Source organism: Humulus lupulus, chromosome 6 (genome assembly GCF_963169125.1).
Source record: "Humulus lupulus chromosome 6, drHumLupu1.1, whole genome shotgun sequence".
NCBI lineage: Eukaryota > Viridiplantae > Streptophyta > Magnoliopsida > Rosales > Cannabaceae > Humulus > Humulus lupulus.
In genome coordinates, this window is record NC_084798.1 from 172871118 (window position 1) to 172879617 (window position 8500).

Genomic DNA, 8500 nt, shown 5'->3' on the forward strand with positions numbered 1-8500 from the left:
CAAGCGCTTTACCAAGCTCTGGGTTCCGGTCCACACCGTGAGGATATCCCAGGTATACTTTAGGGTCTCGCCCTGGCAACTCGCACTCCACGTGCTAAACGTTGCTCCCGGCCCCTTGTCGTACCCGGTCTTCGCCGTTCCCGGTCTTCGCCGTTCCCGGCCTTCGCCATTCTCGACCCTTGCCGTTCATTCACATATATGCACACATAACATAATTAAACAAATACTTAAACAAGCATAAGCACAATCAATGGGGCTACGCCCTGCAACACAATCAAACAGGGTCGTGCCCTGCAACACAAACTATAGGGCCTCGCCCTGCTCTATGGTTACAATAGTTTTCTTACCTATGTTCCAAGCTTTCCAAGCACCGATGTCCTGAGCACAGTCCCCTAGTCCGAGCCTCGTTGAAACCCTAGTCACAACGCATCAACAATATCTATCCATCAAGGTTTAATCCATTAAATAGCTTTGGGTTACCATTCTAATCCCCGGAACCTTGAATTCTATCAATCTGGGTGATAAAATCCATCCCGAGCCTTAACAATTAGGTTCCCAAGCCAAAAATCCACAAAACACCCACATTTGGAACTAGGGCTGCGGCCCAACCCCTTTAGGGCCACGACTTGCCTCAAAACAGAGGCAAAACACCTCCCTGGAAAGAGGCACGGGCTACGGCATGCTTGGCCAAATGCCACGACGCGCCTCAAGATCAGAGGCCTCCCTAGGCCTTACGCGCACATGGGCCGCGACATGCCCCTCCTAGGGTCGCGACTCGACTTGCAAACCCAAAAATCCACCATGCAAAACACGAGCTAACCTCCTTGAATTTCACCATTTCCAAGCCTAAATCCTAGAGTTCTGCCCAAGACCCAATCCCAACCACATAACCAGTTTATACTCTCAGAAACTCAAACAACAAGTCTCCAAAAAATCTTCAACTTCATCACTTAAGTTCTATCTTCCAAATTTTAAAGGAAACACAGAAAAACCATGCAGAAATTAAACTTAGATCCTTACCTCAGAATTGATCTTGGCTTGAGCTTGGTTCTAGTTACGCCAACTTCTCTTCTTCCCAAATTCAGCCTTGAGTTCCCTCTTTGATCCCAAAGAATTTCAGTTCTTCCTCCCTTTCTTTTCTTACATTTTGTTTTCCTCTAGAGCTTTCAAAAACAATTCTAGTATATGCCTAGGTAACAAAACGTAAAGGATTTTACCTCTGCCAGCTCCAGCTATCCTTAAAGCCAAATTTCCTTTTTTTTGCCCCTTAATCCTCTCCTTAACACTTAAGTAATCCTAAGGGCAGTTTAGTCATTTACCTAATCCCGTTAAGTCCCCGAGGGAAAAATAATAAATTTCCCCAAGATTCCCTCCTAAACGTTCTAACTTCAAATATATCTCAAAATATTTATTTTCATAACCCGATAATCCCATAAAACGTCCAATGCCCAAAATACCCCTCGACTCACCCCGAGTTGGGTATTCGACGCCGTTGTGACTTTCTAGCTAAACTGTTCCATAGGACTGTCTCGGATCGTGCATCACAGATATATCACAAGTATATCATAATTATTACATTTATGCCCTCAACGAGCTAAAATTACAAACATGCCCCTAATAGCCAAATGGGGCCCACATGCATATTTAATTCACCTAAACATGCATCTCTAATCACATACTCATAAAATTTCACATATTATAATAATAAACCACTTATTGCCCTCCAGGCACGCTAATCAAGGTCCTAAGCCTTATTAGCAAATTTGGGACGCTACAACTATCACCTCCTTGCATAAATTTCGTCCTCGAAATTACCTGAACAACTCGGGGCACCGCTCCCGCACATCCAACTCAAGTTCCCATGTCGCCTCCTCAATCTTGTTGTTCCTTCACAACATTTTCACCAAGGCGATGGTCTTGCTCCGCAAGATTTTATCCTTCCAGTCAAGAATCTGAACCAGCTTCTCCTCATAAGACAAATCCTAGTCCAACTCCAAATTCTCATAACTCAGTACATGCGTCAAATCTGATACACACTTCCGGAGCATGGATACATGAAATAAATTATGAACCCCTGATAAGGCTAGAGGCATCGCCAATCTGTAAGCTACCTCTCCAACCTGTTCTAGAATCTCGAAGGGGCCAACAAACCTAAGGCTCAGCTTGCCCCGAACACCAAACCGTTTCACTCCCCTCAAAGGTGAAACCCTAAGGAACACATTATCACCGACATGAAGCTCCACGCTCCTGCGTCTCAAGTCTGAGTAACTCTTCTGGCGACTCTGGGAGGCGAGCATTCGAGCTCTAATCTTGTCAATCACCTCATTGGTCCTCTAAACCATCTCAGGACCCAAATATCTTCTCTCACCCATCTCATCCCAATTGATAGGTGATCTGCACTTCCTCCCATAAAGCATTTCATATGAAACCACTCCGATAGTCGCCTGATAACTGTTATTGTAAGAGAACTTAATCAAAGGGAGATACTTGCTCCAAGATCCCCCAAAATCTAGGACACAGGCTCGTAGCATGTCCTCCAGTATCTGAATCGTCCTCTCAGATTGTCCATCTGTCTGAGGATGATAAGGGGTACTAAACCGTAACTGCGTGCCCATAGCCTTCTGCAGACTCTCCCAAAACTTGGAGGTGAAGGTGGGGTCCCTGTCGGATACTATCGCCCTCCAAGCCCCATGAAGTCGAACAATTTCCTTCACATATAGCTCGGCATACTACTCCACAGTATAAGTCGTCCTGATAGGTAAAAAGTGAGCGGACTTGGTATACCTATCAACAATTACCCACACTGAGGCATGCTGTCCCATGGTCTTTGGCAAGCCAACCATGAAGTCCATGGTGATATCTTCCCACTTCCACTCTGGAATCCCTAGAGGCTGTAATAACCCTGCTAGCCTCTAATGTTCAGCCTTGACCTACTGACAAGTTAAGCACTTAGCCACATAATCCACCACATCCCTCTTCATGCCCGACCACCAATACAAAGCTCTCAAATCTTGGCACATCTTCGTCGTACCTGGATGTAAGGAATAGAGAGTGGTATGCGATTCATCCAAGATCTCTCGTCGGATATCAGAATCCATCGGAACACAGATTCGACCCTTGTACTTCAGTAATCCCATCTTTGAGATAGAAAATTCCTTAGCCGCTCCAACTATGACATTCTCTATGTGCCCTCTCAACTAGGAATCCTTCCCCTGCGCCTCCTTGATCCTCTCAAGGAGTGTAGACTAAAGAGTGATGTTGGCTAACCGACCAACCACCAACTCTATACCCGCTCTAGTCATCTCCTCCGCTAGCTTATCAGATATCTGTCTCGAACTGAACAACTGTCTTGGGCCTTTCCGACTCAATGCATCCGCTACTACATTAGCCTTCCCAGGATGGTATAGGATATCACAATCATAATCCTTAACCAACTCTAGCCTTCGCCTCTGGCGCATATTTAGATCCTTCTGAGTAAAGAAGTACTTCAAACTCTTATGGTCAGTGTATATCTCGCACTTCTCACCATATAGATAACGTCTCCAAATCTTAAGGGAGAATACAATCGCTACCAACTCCAGATCATGCATGGGATATCTTTGCTCATACTCCTTTAGCTGTCTCAATGCGTAGGCTATCACCTTACCAGCTTGCATCAGCACACACCCTAAACCCTGTCTGGAAGCATCACAATAAACCACAAACTTCTCATTATCTGTTGACAGACTCAACACTGGCGCGGTGATTAGTCGCCGCTTCAACTCCTTAAAACCGTTCTCACATCTGTCTATCCAAACATACTTTGTCTTCTTCTTTGTCAATTTTGTCAACGGCGTAGCTATCCTGGAGAACCCCTCAATAAACCGCCGATAATACCCTGCCAATCCCAGAAAACTCCTAACTTTAGGAACACTGCTCGGTCTAGGCCAATCTCTCACTGCCTCAATCTTACTTGGGTCAACCAGAATCCCTTTCTTACTAACGATGTGGCCCAGAAATGTAACTTGTGGTAGCCAGAACTCGCACTTGCTGAACTTAGCATATAACCTATGCTCCCTCAACTGCTGCAATACCAAACGTAGATGCTGCTCATGCTCTGTCTCTGACTGAGAGTACACCAAAATGTCGTCGATAAATACAATCACAAACTTATCCAAGTAGTCCTTGAAAACCCTATTCATCATATCCATAGAAGCTTCTGGGGCATTGGTTAATCCAAAGGACATAACCAGGAATTCGTAGTGTCCATACCTCGTTCGGAAATTGGTTTTTGGTATGTCTTCTTCTTTAATCCTTAACTGATGGTAACCTGATTGGAGATCAATCTTGGAAAACACTGTTCTTCCCTATAATTGGTCAAATAAATCGTCGATCCTAGGCAGTGGATACTTGTTCTTAATGGTCAACTTGTTCATCTCCCTGTAGTCAATACACATCATAAGAGATCCATCATTCTTCTTAACAAACAACACTAGAGCACCCCATGGTGAGAAACTCAGTCTGATGAACCCCAAATCCAATAACTCCTGCAACCGAATCTTCAACTCCTTTAACTCCGCCAGAGCCATTCTATAAGGTGTCCTAGATACTGGCTCCGCCCCTGGCGCCAACTCTATAACAAACTCAATCTCCCGCTGCGGCGGCAACCCTAGCAGGTCTGCTGGAAATAAGTCTGGAAACTCACATACCAATCTGGTCTCACCCGGTCCAACCGACACAACCCTAGAGGTATCCACAACATTTGCTAGGAATCCTATGCAACCTTCCTACATCAGGTCCCTAGTCTTCAGTGCCGATATCATAGGTACTCGCGATCCACTAACTGTCCCCACAAATACAAAGGGTACCTCCCCTTCTGGTTCAAAAGTCACCATCCTACGCTTGTAGTCAATCGTCGCCTCATACTTCGATAACCAATCCATCCCTAGGATCATATCGAAGTCATCCATCAATAGCTCAATTAGATCAACAGACAACTCCCTACTATCTATCTCTACTAGCAATGCTCTAATCCATCTCCTAGAGACTACCAGTTCGGCAAGAAAGTCTGAAAACCCTAGCATACAAAACACTAGGTCTACATAGCTGATCTATCACTCTAGCAGAGACAAATGAATGAGTAGCTCCCGAGCCAATCAATGCAGTATAAGAAGAACCAGCACTAGAAATCTGACCTGTCACAATCGAGGGGCTAGCCTCCGCCTCAGTCTGAGTCAAAGTGAACACCCTGGCAGGTGCGAGATTGTCGCCTGCTTCAGATCCTCTTTCCTAGCTTGTGGGCAGTCCTTCTTCAGATGATTGGCACTTCCATAGATAAAGCAGGCCCTAATCCTGCACTCACCCTGGTGTCATCGTTTGCACCGAGGACATACTGGAAAACTCCTCCAGTTGTCACCTCCGCCCTGACGGCCACTGAAAGCACCCCGTGCCCTCCTATCCGGGCTAGGAGGAACAAAAGAATTTGGGGCCTTTCTCTTCTGCTCACTGGAGCCACTACCTCGACTAGATCTAGTAAAAAGAGGCACTGTCCTCCTGGCATTGCGCCTAACAACACTCTCTCTCCAAATCTGATCCTCGGCCCCCTCAACAGTAAGGGCCTTGTCCACGACCTGAGCATAAGTAGTAGTATCTGGGTCTAAAGTAATCTTCACATCACGAGCGATCATAACATTCAACCCCCGTACAAATCTGTCTTTTCTTGCCACATCTGTCAGCACCAAATCCAACACGAACTTCGTTAACCGGTCAAATTTCAAGGCGTACTCTGTACGGTCAACTGGTTCTGAGTGAGGTTGATGAACTCGTCAACCTTTGAAGCTCGGACTGCTACACTGTAGTATTTCTCGTTAAAGATGTTCCTGAACTCTTCCCAAGTCATAACTGACACATTCCTCCTCTGAGTCACTACATCCCACCAGATGCGGGCATCCTCTCTGAACATGTAGCTGGCACAAGCTACCCTCTCATTCCCTTCCACCCTCATAAAATCCAGGATGGAGGAAGTCATATTCATCCACTACTCTTGTAGAGTCCAAGAACTTTACTTAGCTAATTGTTCAGTAGTATTATAGTATGTTTAGTATTATCTTTGTTACTGTGGATTTTTGGTTCAGACCGGGAATTATTTGGACACTCATAGTAGTACTTATAGATTTTCTAAGTTTAACCTATAGTTTAAGAATATTTAGTATAACCTAAGGTTTGATTAATGTGACTGATATTAAGGATTATATTTATTATATTATAAGGTTTAGACATCAACCAATAGGATTTTAAGCACATGTTATGAATGGTGATTAAGGATTAAGTATTTTTTAGGATTAAATTTAATAAGGAGTAAAGTTTGAATGTTATAGGGTCAGTCAGCAGCTTTGAATACGTTGAAGGCTTAGTCAAGGCTGTTTACTCCATTCAAACTTAGCTAAAAATGTGTAATTTCGTGTTTAAATATTCAGCGTATGCCGATATATCGCAGCTATAGGGGGCGATATATCGCAGCACGTAGATACGGAAAACACGAGACGATGCACGGTCGCCTCGGGCATACTGGCCCAGGCGATATATCGCCTACAGGGGGCGATATATCGCCTCCTCCAGCATGAATTCAAACTCTTTTGAATTCTTTTCCTTTCAACCATTCAAACTTCTTCAAAAGTCCAGCATCTTTTGAACGAGTCTTCAGCCTCTGCTGAATGATTATTCAAATGATTTTCACCTAAAAAGCCATTATTTTTATTCAAGTAAAATCAAGATACTTTCATTCCCAAACTCTATAAATAGGACCTAGTACCCAACCATTATTCACCTTTTGCTCTAAGTTCAGAAGCTGCTAGTGTTAAGTGAGTGTGAGAGTGTAAACACCTGGTTTGAGAAAATCATAAGCTTAAACATCATAAGCTTATCAAACACTTTGGGAAGTGAGGTTCTATAGTATTTCGGTTGAGGAGTAGATTGGTCTTTCAAGTCTTTGAGGTAACCAAAACTCTAGTTCATTTCTGTATTATGTTATTTTCTTTCTCATAGTCTTCTACTCAATCTCTAACCTTAATCTTCATTTTGGTTAGGGAATCTAAGTTCTTGAGCACATAAGTTTCGGTAAGCATGTTTCTCAAATGGTTTAGTGTTTCCATCCCTTTCATTTCATCTTCTTTCTTCTTTAGACTCACTCTTTCTTATGGTTTTAGGAGTGTTCCAAAAAGTCCCAACTCAGTCCACACATCTCGGTAACTTTGGTAAGGAAAATAGGCTAGAATCAATATGTTATATGCTTATGTTATCTTATGTTTTATGTTGTTAAATGTGTTATGGTATGTATGCATGTATGTTTGTAGGCTTGGGCATATGACCCATATGACTAACAAGACCCCAAATGGGTTATGGGCATATGACCTACTTAGCTAGTAGGACCCCACTAATCCCATGGGCATATGCTTGTTTAGTCTATGGGACCCCAAGTAATAATGACCATTATAATAAGTGTATGTTATATGTATTATGTTAAGTCTTTATGTTTCTTATGAAGTTATGTTTATGACTATGTGTTAGATTTTCCTTGCTGGGCATTAGGCTCATTCCTTTTTGTTTTATGTGCAGGAAAATAAGCTTTAGAGGCGGTAAGATTCGTGACACTTAGAGGATGTGTATCGATGGTGAATGGAGTCAATGGGCCGAGCGTTATTCGGTTCGAGGATGTAGTTTCTGTTTTATGTCTTTTTACATGTATTTTCCGCACCATTTATGTAATGTCTTTTATTTTAAATCATGTTTTGTTTTTAAAGACAATGGGATCCCATATCCTTCTTAGTATTCTATTTATTTGTAAGTAACTCTTATTTTACAAGTTACTCAATAAAATTATGGTATTTTCATAAAAATGTAAGTTTTATGTATAGTTTCGTTAATGGTCCAAATAGTCTAGATTAGTGGGTCATTACAACTCTGCCCGCAGTGGGTCTGGTCCACCCTCAAAGGTGGGAGGATGCTGCTTCCTGAACCTCTCATACAAAGGTTCCCATCTGTTTTCCATAACAGGCTGAACCGGCACTGGTGCCACAACCTGCTGAACTGACAACCTAGTGACCTGAGGAGGGACCTGCTGCCTCAACTGTCGAAGTTCTTCCTCTATTCGTTGTAGTCTTGTTTCCATTTTGGCAAACATCTGTTGCCAATTCTGTGGGGGCAGGTAGAGGGTCCTGACCCTGGTTGTCATCCTCGGCCCTACTATCGCGGAGTCTCGATGATTGTCGAGGCATCTTAACAAATATGCCTGTAATCAACGACATCGCTCATCAGACATGATAACAACATCCAAAACCACCTCCCAATCACATCAGCCAACCAGAATAGAAATCCATAAAACATACAAATGGCATATAACACTCAATGGGCCATACCCTGACATCATGCATATGTTAACTCATTCGTCATGCTCTATATAAAATCAGCAGGAAAACAGGACATTTAATCACATAATCAGGCATATAAGTCAATCATTACCAAC